Here is a 16,376-nt window from a genome sequence, read left to right as displayed (position 1 = left end):
CCCGTAAAGATTTACACCCTCGGAAACCCTGTACAGGGTCGCTATGGGTCGGAACCGACTCGACGGCACTTAACAACAACAACAACAACAAGGAGCAAAAGCAGATGACCATATCAGCACATGTCCAGAAAAAAAGATAAAAATACTGGAATTTTTTAAGTCACTTCTTATATGTGTGCTTATGGATTCTTGTTATTGTTAAGTTTCATTGAGTCGGTTCCAAATCATAACAACTCTATGCCCAACAGAATGAAACATTGCACCATCCTCACAATGTTGTTCTGTTTGAGCCCATTGCTGCTGTCAATGTGTTAATCCATTTAGTAGGATGTCTTCCTCTTTTTGTTGACACTCTACTTTAGCCACCATGTCCTTCTCTAAGGATTAATCCCTCCTGACAACATGCCCAAAGAATAAGACATCAGTTTTGCCACTCTCACTTCTAAGGAGCATTCTGACTGGACTGCTTCCAAGATAGATTTGATTATTTTCTGGCAGTCGATGGTGCATTCAATATTCTTCACTAATACAATAATTCAAAAAAACTGTTATCTTGTTTTCCTTGTTCACTGTGCAGCTTTCACATGCATATGAGGTAATTGAGGATTCCTTGGCTTGGGTAATGCCCCCTTAGTCCTCAAACAGACATCTTTGCTTTTTAACACCTTCTAGGGGTCTTTTGCAGCTGATTTTCCAAATGTAGTATGTCATTTGATTTCATGACTGCTGCTTCAATGAATGGTGCATCCAAACAAAATGAAGTCTTTGACAACTTCAGTCTTTACTTTGTTTATCATGATGTTATTTACTGAGCCAGTGTTAAGAAGTTTCATGTTCTTTACATTTTGGTGCAACCCATATTAAAGGCTGTCTTTGATTTTCATCAATAAATTATTTAATTCCTCTTTGCTCCCAGGAATGAAGGCTGTCATCTGATATCACAGGTTGCCAAAGAGTCTACTTCCAACCTTAGATCATGTACTTCTTCATATAATCCAATTTCTCAGATTATTTACTCAGCATATAGTTTGAATTAGTAGGGTAGAAAGAAATAACCCTGATTTTAAACCATTCAACTTCTACTTGTTCTGTTCAAACAATTGCCTTTTGGTATAGGTACAGATTACTCATGGATTAAATTAAGTTATCTGGAATTTATATTATTTGCAATGTTATTCATAGTTTATTTTGAACTACATATTGAATATCTATGCACAGTTAAAACACAAATAAACATCTTTCTGGAGTACTAGTATAGGCCTATAAAACAGACAGTAAACTGCTTACTATAAAGTAGGTAGTTCGAACCCACCAGCCACTCCTCAGAAACACTACACAGAGTCACTATGAGTCCAAATAGACTTGTTGTTGTTGTTAAGTGCCGTGGAATAGATTCCGACTCATAGCGACCCTGCACAGGGTTTCCGAGGCTGTAAATCTTTACGGGAGCAGAACGCCTCATCTTTCTCCGGCGGAACCACTGGTAGTTTCGAACTGCTGACCTTGCGGTTCACAGCCCGATTCGTAACCACTACGCTACCAGAGCTCCTTCCAAATAGACTTAATGGCACTTAATAACAACAACAATAAACATATTTGTACTATTCTTTTCTTTTAGCTAAAAGTCATCTGATGTCAGCAATGATATCCATTATTTCATTTCATATTCTTTTCTGAATCTGGTTTGGATTTCTGCCAGTTTTTTTTTTTTTTTTGTAGATGTACAGCTGCAATAATTTTTTAAATTATCTTCAGCATGATTTTACTTTCATGCAATATTAATAATATTGTTCTTTGCCAATGCCTTGAATGGATTTAGGACTTCTTCCTTCAGTCAAGCCTTGGGAATTTCTTTGCTCTAGAGTATACAATTCTAGTGCTGTATCAGCTTGTTGAAACAATTCCATTTGTATTCCATCAATTTGTGGAGTCTTGCTTTTGATAACACAGTGAAGCTTAGACTTCTTCCTTCAATACCATCATATCTTGATCACATATTACTTCTTAAAATGGTTGCGGGTTTGTTTGTTTTGGTACAGTGACTCTGTGTATTCCTTCCATCTTCTTTTGGGGCTTTGTGAATCATTCAGTATTTTGCCTATCTTGTTATTGTTGTTGGGTGCCATTAAGGAAGCTCTGATGATAGTTACCTCATGTACAACAGAATGAAACACTGCCCAATTCTGTGCCATCTTCACAATGCTGTTATGATTGAGTCCATGGTGTCTGCCACTGTGCCAATCCATCTTGTTGGTGAGTTTCCCCTTTTTCCTTGACCATCAGGAGAGACTGGTCCTTCCTGATAATATATCCTGATAATAAATAGAAGACTTTCAATCTTAGCTTCTAAGGAGCATTCTGAGTACTTCTTCCAAAACAGATTTTTTTTTGTTGTTGTTGTTCTGGCAGCCCATGATATTTTCAATATTCTTTTCCAACAGCTTAACTCAAGTGTGTCAATTCTTCTATGGTATTCCTTATTCATTGCCCAACTCTCCCATCCATATGAGAGTATTGAAAGTATCATGGCATAGGCCAGGACCACCTTCATCCTCAGATTAACATCATTGCCCTTGAACACTTTATAGTGGTTTTGTGGAAGAGAATTTCCCAATGCAAGATGTCATTTGATTTGTTGACTGCTTCTGTCATGAGTGTTGATGTTGGATTACTTATAAAATAAAGTTTCTGACAACTTCAATCTTTCTTCTGTTTATCTTGATGTTATTTATAGGTCCAGTTGTGAGGATGTTTGTTTAATTTACATTAAGGTGCAGGCCATCCTGAAGGCTGTTGTCTTTGGTTTTCATCAGTAACAATTTTCAAGTCCTCTTCACTTACAGCAAGCAAGGTTGTATCATCTGCATATCACAGATTATTAACGAGGCTTCCTCCAGTACTAATACCAGGTTCTTCTTCATATAATTCAGATTCTCAGACTATTTGCTCAGTACACAGATTAAATAAGTATGGTGAAAGAATACAACCCCGAGCCATGCCTTTTCTGTTATTGCACCATCAATGTCCCTTCACTCTGTTCGAACAACTGCATCCTATTCTTTTTACAGGTTTCTCATGAGCACAATTAAGTGTTCTGGAAACTCTATTATTTGCAATGTTATTCACAGCTTGTCACGATCCATACAGTTGACAGCTATTCCATAGTCAATAAAGCACAGGTGAATATCTTTCTGGAGTCCTGGTGTTGGGCTGTGAGATAATGCACTAGATTGCAAGGCCATAAGTTCAGTGGTTCAAATTCACCAATTGCTCCTAGAAGACCCTATACAGGACCACTATGAGTTAGAACGAACCCGAGGGCACTTAACAACAACAAGAAGCATCTTTCTGGTATTCTTTGCTTTCAGCCAAAATCCTTCTGATATTAGCAATATCTCTCATTTTACATCCTTGTCTGTATCCTGCTTGACCTTCTGGCAGTTTCCTGTCAATTAATGTATTATTGCAGCCATTTTTGAAATATCTTTAACAATAATTTTACCTGCATGTGGTATTAATGATATTGTCCAATAATATCCACATTTAGTTGGGTCACCTCTCTTTGGAATGGGCATAGATATCTTCCAAGTTTCTTGGCATTGATAAATGAATGTCCTAGTGATATATCAGTTTGTTGAAATATATCAATTTGTATTCATTCCATCAATTCCTGGATCCTTCTTCTCTGCCAATGCTTTCAGTGTACCTTGGACTTTTCCTTCAGTTGAAACTTGAAGTTTTTCTTCAATTATTTCAGCTTGAGAAATGCTGAACATGTTCTTCCCTTTTGTTTTTCTAACTTCACATCTTTGTATATTTCAGTATAATACTTGACTTTGCCTTCTTGAACTGCCCTTTAAATTTTTCTTTTCAGCTCATTTCTTCCCTTTGCTTTAGGATCTCTACCATGGAGAGCAAGTTTCAGAGTCTCTTTTAACATCCATATTAGTCTTTTCTCTACTCCATTTTTATCTGTTGATCCATTTTCAATAAAAACATTATTCCCTCTGCCCATACTTGATGAGATTTTTCCAACCATGCCTGCTGAGGTGATACATAAAACATTGTCTTGGACATAGCCAGAGGTAATATCTTGCAAGGAATTGTTGAATGTTCATAGAAAACACCACCACCAATTATTGCATTTAGATACATGACTAGAATTAAGTCTCAGTGGGTCCCCAAAAGTGAAGTACAGATTGTAACCCACGAAAATATACACTACACTCCAAATTAACTTCTTGACTTTTTAAAAACTTGCAAACAGAAACCAGGAGAATAGGTGTGGGAATGGATATTAAGGATTTAGGATAATGGTTCAGGAAACATAAGGCTGGAACTGTCTGAATTTATTGATATGGATCCACTAAGCACAGATTCAGTGTTTCAGCTCAAGAGGTTAGGATAGGATCTAATAGTTTTTTTTTGTTGTTGTTGTTTGGTTGGTTCACTGATGCACAGATTGCTCGGTGGTCTACAATAAATCAAATTGAAATAACAGACCTGCCTTGGTATTCTGAATGGAAAGGAATCCAAAGGCTTTAGGAAATTGGCATTTTAGTGTGGGTTTAACAGGATAGATCCATAAACCCACACATAGATTGCCTACACCTTTAGCCAACAGCTGTAAGGAACAGATTTGGAAAGAGAGTCTCAGTCTCCTTGAAGACTGCTATGAGTACTGTTTTATGTAAGCCAGATTTGACAGTAAGAACTGCCCTAATTGAATTAAGACATCCAATTACAAGGGGGCTGATTGGACCCCATGATGGTACAAGTCAAGTGATTATACTTAACAGACAAAAAATAAGTGGGCATGAGACAGCAGAATCAAAATAGAAATCAGAATAGTCTGACTCCTATGGACTTACGTTGTTGTTGTTGTTAAATGCCATTGAGTCGGTTCCGACCCATAGCGACCCTGTATAGGGTTTCTGAGGAGCAACTGGTGAGCTTGAACCACCAACCTTGCAGTTCAAATGGCTTTGCAGTCTGGCGCATTAACCCACAGAGCCACACCAGGACTCCCTATAGACTTATGGCATTGACTAATTAGGCAGGGTGTCTCCAGGATTGAAAGAAAAAAAAAAAAAAAGGAAACCTACCAAGTATCTATGTGATCTGTACAAGAGGTAGAACTATAAATGAAGTGAACTATATAGTCTTACTTGAATCCCAAGAAAAGAGAGTCAGGGTCTTTCAATCAATTCCTAGACTTCAGCCAGTTTATAGATCCACAACCCCTGAACAAAGGATATGCCACCTCCCCTTGAGAAATAACCCCATTGCACCACCAACTGTTAGTCTTTCTCCCAGTCTTCTTCAAAGGAAGAGTGACTGTTCATTGGTGAAAAGGAAATAATCAGATTTTTCAGGGATTACTGGGCACTGGTTCTGAAGTGACACTAATCCCAGCAGACCCCTAAATCACTGTAGCCCAACAGTCAAAGAAGGGAAATATGAAGGTCAAATTATTAATGGAGTGTTAGCTATGGTCTATCTCACTGTGAGTCCAGTGTATTCCTGAACTTATTTTGTAGTGATTTCCCCAGTTCCAGAATGCATAATCTGAATAGACATGCATAGTAACTGTCAGAATCCCCATGTTAGGTTCTTGAAGTATACAATAAAGGTCATTGTGTTTGGAAAGGTCAAGTGGAAGCCATTGTAGCTACCTCTCCTGGAAACCTGGTATACAGTTGCTATGAATTGAAATTGACTTGACAGCATTTAAAAACACCAATTTAGGAAAAGAATAAACAAAAAGCATTACTGTATTCCTTGGGGAACTGCAAAGATTAGTGCTTAAATCAAGTAGTTGAAAGATGAAGGGGTTGTGATTCCAACATCCTCATTTAATAACCCTATCAAGTCTGTACGAGAAACACACGGATCTTGAAGAATGACAGTGGGTTATTATATAATTAACTATGTGTTGACTTAGATTGCAGCAGTTGCTGTAAATGTTGTTTCACTGCATAAACAAATTAATACATTTCCTGGTACCTGGTATGCAGTTATTGATCAGGCCAATGTCTTTTACTTAGTTCCTGTGTCTAAGGATCACCAGGAGCAATTTACCTTTAGCTTCCAGGCTAACAATATACCTACACTGTCCCACCTCACATGTGCATCAACTCTGCAGCACTATGTTATACTTTTAGTCTGCAGTGAACTTGTTCAGTTTTCCTTGCTATAAGACATCACACTGGCCCATTATATTGATGACGTTATGCTGATTGGACCTAGTGAGGAAGAAGTATCAATGACTCCAGACTTACCGTTAAATCATCTGTGTGCTTGTTGTTGTTTATAGGTGCCATCGAGTCAGTACCAATTTATAGTGACCCTTTGTACAACAGAATGAAATACTGCCCAATCCTGCACCAATCTCACAATCATTACTACATTCGAGCCCACTGCTGCTGTCACTGTGCCAATCCATGTAGTTGGGGGTCTTCCTCTTTTTCTCCTACCCTCCACTTTACCAAATATATCCATCTCCAGGGACTATATGACAATATGTCCTGAAAACATGTCTGAAGTATGAAAGACAGTCTGGCCATCTTGGTTTCCAAGGAGCATTCTGGTTGTACTTCTTCCAACAAAGATTAGTTTTGGTTTTGGCAATCTTTGGTACTTTTAATATTCTCCAACATCATAACTCAAGTGCACCAATTCTTCTATGATCTTCCTTATTCACAATCTGTGTGCTAGAAGATGGAAAATTAACCTGACAAAAATTCAGATACCCTCTACCTCAGTGAAATCTCTAGGGGTTCAGTAGTATGCAGCATGTTGAGATATTCCCACTAAAGTGAATGATAAGTTAATATATCTGGCCCCTACCAGATAAAATACATCTAAATGAGGGATATTTTGCCTCCAAAATCCAAAGAGGCATACATATTTTCTGGTTGGCATCTTTGGAGTTTTGAGGCAACATATACCTCATTTGAGTGTGCTACTCAGACACGAATCGGGCTGCTAACCTCAAGGTCAGCAGTTCGAAACTACCAGCGGTTCTGCGGGAGAAAGATGAGGTGTTCTGCTCCTTTAAAGATTTACAACCTCGGAAACCCTATGCAGGGTCACTATGAGTCGGAACTGACTCCATGGTACTTAACAACAGCAACAACAACTCAGACCTATTTATCAAGTGATTTGAAAGGCTGCTGACTTTGAGAGGGATACAGAACAAAAGAAGGCTTTACAACAGGTTCAGACTGCCTTTCAAGTTTCTCTACTGTTTCGACCATGCAATCCAGCTGATCCAATGATGCTTGAAGTGTCATTGGAAGACTGAGATGCAATTTGGATACTTTGTCAGGCCCTTAATGTTGAATCCCAGTAAAATCCCTTAGGAATTTTGAAACAAAGTCCTATAATCCTCCACAGAAAACTACTCTCCTTTTGAAAAACAGTGTTTGGCTTGTTACTGGTCAACCTTAGTAGAAACTGAATACAACAAAGACCAACAGGTCACCATGGAACCTAAGCTATCCAGAGCTGAAATTGAGTCATAAAGTTGGACATACACAGCAGCACTCCAAAATTACATTGACTTGATATATATGAGACTGGACTTCAGCAGGACCTGAAAGCAATAATAAATTACTTGAGTAAGTGGCCAAAATGCCCATGGTCTTCACTCATGTCACATTGCCTTCATGCTCCCAGACTATGTTTATGACCTCATGGGGAGTTCCTTATGATCAGTTGACTGAGGAAGAGAAAGTTCATGCTTGGATTATAGATGGTTATGCACAAAATTCAGACACTAAAATGTGAACAGCAACAGCACTACAAACCCCCTTTCCCGGACTTCTCTGAAGACCAATGGTGAAGGGAAATCCTCCCAACTGGTGAAACTTCTAGCAGTGAACCTGGCTGTTCATTTTACTTTGAAGGATAAACATTGTACTTAGAAGGTGCATAAGTGTATACTGATTCAAGAACTGTGGTCAGTAATTTGGGTTGGTGCTCAGGGACTTGTAGAAACAAGGTATATGGATAAATCTCTCTGAATGGGCCCAAATCGTGAAGATATTTGTGTCTCATATGAATGTGCATCAAACTGTTACCTTGTCAGAGGAGCAGTTTAAAAATCAAGTGGACTGAATAACACATTTTGTGGAAATTATTCATCGTCTTTATCCAGCCATACATGTCATTTCTCAACAGGCTGTTGAACAAACTGGCCATTATAGCAGGGATGGAGGTTATGCATGGGCTCAGCAGCAAAGGTTTCTACTCACCAAGTCTGACTTAGCTACAGATACTGCTGAGTGTCCAAACAGCCAGCATCAGAAACCAACACTGAATTTGTGATATAGGACCATTTTTGGGGGAGATCAACCACCAACCTGGCAGCTTTATTACATTGAGCCTTTATGGAAAGGACAGTGTTTTTCTTACTGAAGAAGACTTTTATTCTGGGTATGGATTTGCCTTCCCTATATGCAATGCTTCCGCCCAAACTACCATCCTTGGATTTACAGATTGTCTTATCCACCATCACGATATCCCACAAAGCACTCAGGATTGCCTTGGATCAAGGAAACCATGTCACAACAAATGAAGTGTGTCAATGGGTCCATGTTCATGGAATCCACTGTTATTCATCATCTTGAAGCAACTGACTTGATTTAACAATGAAATGGCCTTCTGAAAACAAATGTATGGCTTCATACCTTTTAGAGTTGGGGCAATGTTCCCCAAAAGACCGTATATGCTCCAAATCAGTATTCAATATATGGTAAGATTCACAGGCCCATGAATCAATGGGTGGAAAGGGGAGTGGCACCACTCACTATTACTCCTAGTGACCTACTTGCAAAATTTTCACTTTATGTTTCAGAGACCCTATGCTTCATGGGTCTGGATATTTTAGTTCCAAAGGAAGGAATATTCCCACCTGGAGAAACAGCAGAATATGTATGTAATCCAGGAGATTCGTTAGGATCTTTCTTAGTGCTACCATGTCCTGTGATTATTAAAGTCAGTTATAAACTACAGCAATCTAGTTCTAACATGACTATTAGTAGCCCAGCATCTTCAAGAATGATCAACCCATAAGGCAAATATCCATGACCCACTGAAATGCTTGCTGAGAGCAAAGGGAACTGAAGATAATTTTAAATACAAGCTACAACCACGTGACCATTTGCAGACACAAGGACTGTAATTGATATGAATTTTTTAATTTGTTTATCAAATATTTTAGCTTCCTTCATTTGTGAAACATAAGATGTAAATGTATTCACTGTGTTTTTGGTTGTATTGTGTTAGTTGCATCATGTTAGGTGCAAACATAGCTTTTTAATTTTCTTTATTTAGTGATTATGTATATAGCTTAAGGAGATATATACAGGATGCAAGTTGGCAAGATATAGGCTGCAATAATTAAGATTATATATCTATTTGAATAAGCAAGTATTGTCAATTATTTGGTAGTTGACATATTTGTTGTTGCTGTTGTTATGTGCCGTGGAATCAGTTCCAACTCATAGGGACCCTATACAGGGTTTCTGAGGCTGTCAGTCTTTACAGGAGCAGAAAGCCTCATCTTTCTCCCATGGAACAGCTGATAGTTTTGATTTGTAACCACTATGCAATCAGAGTTATCCCCATATTGAGATCTCTACCACTCATCTGTCAGTTTGTCATACTGTAGTGGCTTGTGTGTTGCTGTGATTCTGGAAACTATGCCAGAGATATTTTAAATATGAGCAGGGTCAGACACAGTGGACAGGTTTCAGCTAAGCTTCCAGATGAAGACAGACAAGGAAAAAGGAGAGACAGACTACTTCTGAATATTTAGCCACTGAATAACTTATGAATAGCAGAGGAACACTGCCAGCACCAGATTATTGCATAGAAACATGATGAGGAGCAACAGAATATTGTCAGATATAATGCTAAAAAATAAGTCTCTCAGGTTGGAAGGTACTCAGAATGTAACTGGGAAGAAGTGCCTCCTCAAAGTAGAGTTGACCCATGATATTTTCAGTAATTTCCTATGCTTGCAAAAGTTGAACAGTAAATAAGGAAAACCATAGAAGAATTGATTCATTTGAGTTACAGATTTGAAGGAGACTATTGAATGTACCATGCACTGACAAAAGAACAAGCACATTTGTGTTGGAAGAAGTACAGCCAGTATACACCTTGGAAGCCAGGATGGCCTGATACTTTGGATATATTATCAGGAGGTACCAATCACACTAGAAGGATATCATGTTTGGTAAAATAGAGGGTTGGGGAAAAAGGAAGATCCCCAATAAGATGGATTGCACACTAGTGGAAGTGGTGGGCTTAGGTGCAGCAACAATTGTGAGGTTGGCCCAGAACCAGGCAGCATTCTGTTCTGTTGTACATAGGGTCGCTGTGAGTTTTTAACAACTTGATGGCACCTAATAACAACAGCAATATTTTGAGATATAATATAAATTATTAACTCTATGATGAAGTCTGCCGTTAGCAATCATTCAATTGAAAGGACATTTCCTCGAGAGTGTGAGTTGCATCCAATATATTAGATACTCAGAAAAATCTTGCTTACTCTTTTGGTTGGGTCTGGATCGTGTATCTTGTTTATTTTCCAGCCTTGCTCTTTGAACTTGAACCAGTCACTCATTCTATTACCTGCTTGCCTATTTGCCTGCCATCTGACCTATGTGTCATTTGATCTGCCAATCTTGGCTCATCTGACTTGGACTTTGGACTCTTTCACCTCTACAACTATGTGAACCATTTCCTTGATATAAACTTCTCTTTATATATACATACATAAATTTCACTGCTTTTGCTTTTCTGTAGAACCCAGCTCAAGACATTGTGTTTCCATCTGGTGAGGTCCACATATATAATTGCCATTTATGTTGTTGAAAAAAGTATTCATATTTAATAAGTTATTTGTCTTGGAAAATTCTATCATACAATCTCCAGCATTGTTTCTATCATAAAGGCCATGCTTTCAACTACTAATCCTTCCTTTTTGTTTTCAACTTTTACATTTCTCTCACCAGTAATTATCAATACATTTTTTTGCATATTTTATCCATTTCAAATTGATGATATTGATAGATGTTAGTTTCATCCTTGGCTTTAGTGGTTGATGTGTAAATGTGGATAATAGTACTTTTAACTGGTGTTCCCTGTAGTTGTATGAATGTTATCCAATTAGAGGGAGTGTTGTACTTCAAGATCCATCTTGAAATGTTCTTTTTTGACAATTAATGCAATGTCATTCCTCTTAAATCTGTCCTTACTGGTATAGTAAACCATATCATTGTCTGATTCAAAATGGCCAGTACCAGTTAATTTCAGCTCACTAATGCCTAAGCTATGTATTTGAGTTATGGTGTTAGAGAGTATTGAAATTACCATGGATTGCCAAAAGAACAAAGAGATCTGTGTTGAACGAAGTACAGTGAGAGTGCTCCTAGCAAGTCCTATATTTTTTAATATAAACTTCATTGGTTTTTCTCCTCTAGAGAATGCAAACAAAAACAGGAAATTCCATTAACTAGATGGAAGCTTCCAAGAGGCACTATTAGAATGATGCCAATCACTCTAGAAGAGATTCTGAAGAAAATTCTTCTTACAAGTAGACTCAAAAATTCATGCTACCAGGGTAGGACAACATATAAAACAAAACAAACAAACAAAAAAAAAACCCAAAAAAAACAAAAAAAAAACCCCACAGTTTCTGGGAACATTTTAGAAACCCTTTATGGATTACAAGAAACATTAAAATAATAATAATAATAATAATAGTGAAAAAGTAAAATTCTGTAAGTCAAAAGGCCAAAAGTCTTTTGTTTATTCTTATTAACCTAACATTCATTGTCCCAAGACTGAACTAGTTTACATGGTCCTAAATTATAATGACACTTAGTAAGATTAGAAATTAACATTTCTGTGTTTTGTTTTATTTTTAAATCCAATTCTCTAGTCTGAAAGTTCAGTCTATAAAACCATGATGATAACTGTTACAACAAAATTGATCCTAAAGTAGTATAGAGGCAGCAGAAATGGAACTAAGATGTTTTCTATTTTGAATGTATATTGCAGGAGCCTATGACTTGAGGTTGTATATGGAGTCACTATAGAACATGTTACAACTAACATGAAATTATCCTTAGGGAAACTTTTACTAAAACAAAAAAATGGTTAAATATTTCCACTATGTGTGAACTCGCCAGTCAGGAGTTGAAATGTAATTTAGTTACTAAATGTTAATTTTACATTTTGTGATCTCAATTTCCTTCCACATAGGATTGCTTTGAAGCTTCAATGAGACAATATCTACAAACTGCTCCATTTAAGCTCAATAAATATGGTTTTCTGCCTCATTCTAATGAACAAATCTAATAATTATTGTAACTTAGTTAATATGATATAATTTACACAAAAATGACATAAGTACTTGGTAAATGCAACAGTGTTATACTTTTTGATTGTGTAAAGAAGTACACTAGTCCTCAAGTGAATCATATTGTGAATGTTTTTTCATATAAGCCCCTGTTCCTTTTATTGCCATACCATGAAGCTTATCTATATTTTATGATCATACACTAAATTTCATGATCTTTACATCATTCATTTAACATATTACATACTCTTTGCTCACAATCTATGTAATCATATCAATTTTCCCTCATCATCTGTGAATGAATTCTCTTCATAGGTGCATAAATCTTCTCATACGTCATACATTCCATGTTCCAACTATTAATGGATGCTTGCAGCTGTTTCTCCTCATTTTGAGTTATACAAATAAAGGTCCTTAAAGCTTCACTCTCTTAGCATCATCATGGCCAACTTTATTTAGAGCACGCTGCTCTTCCACAGTCATGTTTTGAGTGCCTTCCAAACTGAAAGGCTCATCTTCTTGTTGCATCTGATGATATTCTTGTGCTAGTCAGAAAGATTTAATCTTCTGGCACTATAGCTGACTATGTTCTGCTGCTGCTCATAAGGTTCTCAGTGAAGTTTTCCAAATAAATGGAACAAATAAAGATCAGTATCCTACTTGTTGTTAGGTGTCATCAAGTCAGTTCCAACTCATAACCACTCTGTGTACAATGGAATGAAACACTGTCCAATTCTGTGCCATCTATAAAACTATTATGCTTGAACTCATTGATGCTATGACTGAGACAGTCTATCTCACTGAGGGTTTTTCTACTTTTCACTGAACCAAAACTTTACCAAACATGATGTCCTTCTCCAGGGACTGGTCCTTCCAGAAAATATGTCCGATGTATGAGAGATGATGTCTCAGTATCCTGGCTTCTTAGAACTATTTTGACAATACTGCTTCAAAGACAGATTCGTTTGTTATTCTGACTGCCAATGGTGATTTTATTTTTCTTTTTTAAACTTCATAACTCAAATGCATCAGTTCTTCTCCTATCATCCTTATTCATTATTGCACTTTCACATACATAAAGGCAATTAAAAATTCCATGGGTTGGGTCAGATGCACCTTAGTCTTCAAACTGACATATTTACTGTTGAATACTTTAAAGAAGAATTGTTCAGTATTAGTGAGCTACAATTGACTAGTATTAGTCATTTTGACTCAGAAAATCAAAACAATTTATCATGTTTGGGGATGAAAAATTCAAGTAGATTAGTGTAGCATTCATCATCATAAACAATACTTCAAGATCTGTCTTAAAATACACCACTCTCTGAAATAGGATACTATCCATACAACTACAAAGGAGACCTGATAATATCACTGCTATTCAAATTTACAAATCAACCACTAAAGCACTGATTATGAAATTGAAGAATACTACAAATGTGTTCATTCTGAAATCGATCAAATATTCAATAAAGATGTACTGATAATTACTGGTGATTGAAATGTGAAGGCTGGAATAAAAAATAAAAGATGAGTAGATGGAAAATATTCCCTTTGTGATGAAAATGATTCAAGAGATCACACACAAAAGAGTTATGCAAAATCTATGAGTTATTCACTGCAAATACCTATTTTTAGACACATGAAATGTGATCATACACATTTAGACAAAGTCAAATATTAAAATGAAATGTGTCAGGGGTCCTATGTCGGGGTCCCGCCTCAACAAAGGAGTGCCTCGACGAAACGTGGGGTTTCAACGTGAGTGGGAGATCTGGTAGGCGAAAGAAACAGATTAAACACAAAGACGACAGACACACATGTTTGATGCAAGCTGTCAGGCAAGCTAGGACAGCAGAGCATAGCATAGCATAGCATAGCATAGCATAGCACAGCACAGCACAGCACAGCACAGCACAGCACAGCACAGCACAGCACAGCATAGCATAGCATAGTATAGCATAGCACAGCACAGCATAGCATACAGGAATAGCTTTGCCTCAGTCTTTTATTCGTTTTCAGGTCAGAGAAATCAAGGCAGGAGGTACAAGTTTAATGTGATTAATTGAAGAGGGTACAAAGTGATTTCACAGAATCTCATGCATCATTCAGATCTTAGAAAATTATCTTGTGCTCAGAAAATTATCCTGTGCTCAATTCTTAGCCAACCATTCTTCCTGAGTTAAAGGTGCAGGCAAGCAATTATTGGTTTAAACTTTAACTACATGGGCCACCGTGGCCCAGGGCAGCGACTTGCGGTACCCTATGAGCTAATGCTTATTTCTATATTAAATTTTTGGTGGTGAAGAGACAGACAGAAAAGTGTTAAGAGGGTCAGCTAAGTGCACAAAGCCACCGTGTACAACAGGACCCCCAGGGAGAGCGTCAAGATCAAGATGATCATGCCCATGGGCGGTTTATGGAGGTTGCTACTATTACTACTTAATCCTTTTTCATAGCCCCCAAACATCTGTTACTATCCAAGAGTTGTTTGGGAAACTTTAACTGACTCTTCCTTAAGAACATTCTCTGTATGGTTGTCAAGCATGGATACCAGCAGCTCATGTTTTAGCTTAATATTATACATAACTGAGTAGTTACCTAGAAAGTAATTATTACATTCTGCACAAATCGCCACTGCTTATTCCTCAGAGAACTTGCCTCTGATAACAGCCCACACAGCCTGCACTGCCAAGGCAGTGACATTTACAGAGGAGCCATTAACCGAGACAAAGTGTATATTATTACAGGACTTGAACATTCTTCCAGAGGCTACAGCTACCAGAGTTGAAAGCAAGAAAATCAGATAAAGAACACACAATACAGTCATAAGGAGAAATTGAATAGTTATAGCCAGGAGGTGAGTTCGCCAAAGGCCATGTGCCCGGACCCTCAGGAGTTTTACATCCTGGTCCACAAGGGCCATGACTTGCAGATCTGGAGCAGGCCCCTGGTCCAGAGTCTTGTCTGTTTTCTCAAGGGGCCACAGCATCTCGGGGTCTGCATATGTCGCTGACAGAAATGTACAAAGATCTGGAATTAAATAACCAAAGAGAAGAACATATTCAGCATTTTTCAATCTGAGGGAACGGAAAAAAAAAAATTCAAGTCTCAATTTTTGTTATTGAAGGATTCTCTATTGGGCAAATTATTGAGTGATGTAGAAAGCATCAAATGAAGATTGAAGGAATAAACAGAGTCACTGTACAAAAAAAGAAAAGGTCGATGTTCAAGTATTTAAAGAGGCAGCATATGATTAAGAGCCATTGATACTGAAGGAAGAAGTCCAAGGTACATTGAAGGGATTATCAAAGAACAAGGCACCAGGAATGGATGGAATAAAAACTGAAATTTTTCAGGAAAGTAAGGAGGCACTGGAGGCACTCACTCATCTCTGCCAAGAAATTTGGAATACAACTATCTGACCCACTGATTGGAAGAGATCCATATTTGTGCCCATTCCAAAGAGAGGTGACACTACAGAATGTGAAAATCATTGGACAATCTCTTTGATATCCCATGCTAGTAAAGTTTTACTAAAGGTAATACAGAACTGGCTGCAACCATACATTGACAGATCTTCCAGAGGTTCAAGCCAGATTCAGAAGAGGACTTGGAACAAGGAATATCATTCCTGACATCAGATGGATCTTGGCTGAAAGCAGAGAATACCAGAAAGATGTTTACCTGTGCTCTATTGACTGCACAAAGGCCTTCAATTGTGTAGATAATGACAAGCCATGGAAAACATTATGAAGTATGAGTGTTCCAGAACACTTAACTGTGCTCATGAGGAATCTGTACATAGCTCAAGAGATAGTTGTTCGAACAGAACATAGGAACACTGAATAGTTTAAAATTTAAAAAGCTGTGTGACAGAATTGTATTCTTTCACCATACTTATTCAACCTATATGTTGAGCAAATAATCTGAGAAGCTGGCTTATATGAAGAAGAACATGGCATCAGGAATGCAGGAAGACTCATTAACAACCTGT

General features: G+C 37.6%; 1 pseudogene; it reads right to left on the bottom strand.

Annotated features, from left to right (window-relative positions):
* The window catches only part of LOC102815936, a 181,242-nt pseudogene extending 165,871 nt beyond the window's left edge, over positions 1–15,371 (bottom strand).
* Positions 15,372–16,376: the final 1,005 nt, after the last annotated feature.

Source organism: Chrysochloris asiatica, unplaced genomic scaffold (assembly GCF_000296735.1).
Source record: "Chrysochloris asiatica unplaced genomic scaffold, ChrAsi1.0 scaffold00370, whole genome shotgun sequence".
Classification (NCBI taxonomy): Eukaryota; Metazoa; Chordata; class Mammalia; order Afrosoricida; family Chrysochloridae; genus Chrysochloris; species Chrysochloris asiatica.
Note: the sequence above shows the minus strand (reverse complement) of the source record. Positions and strands in the feature narration are given on the sequence as shown.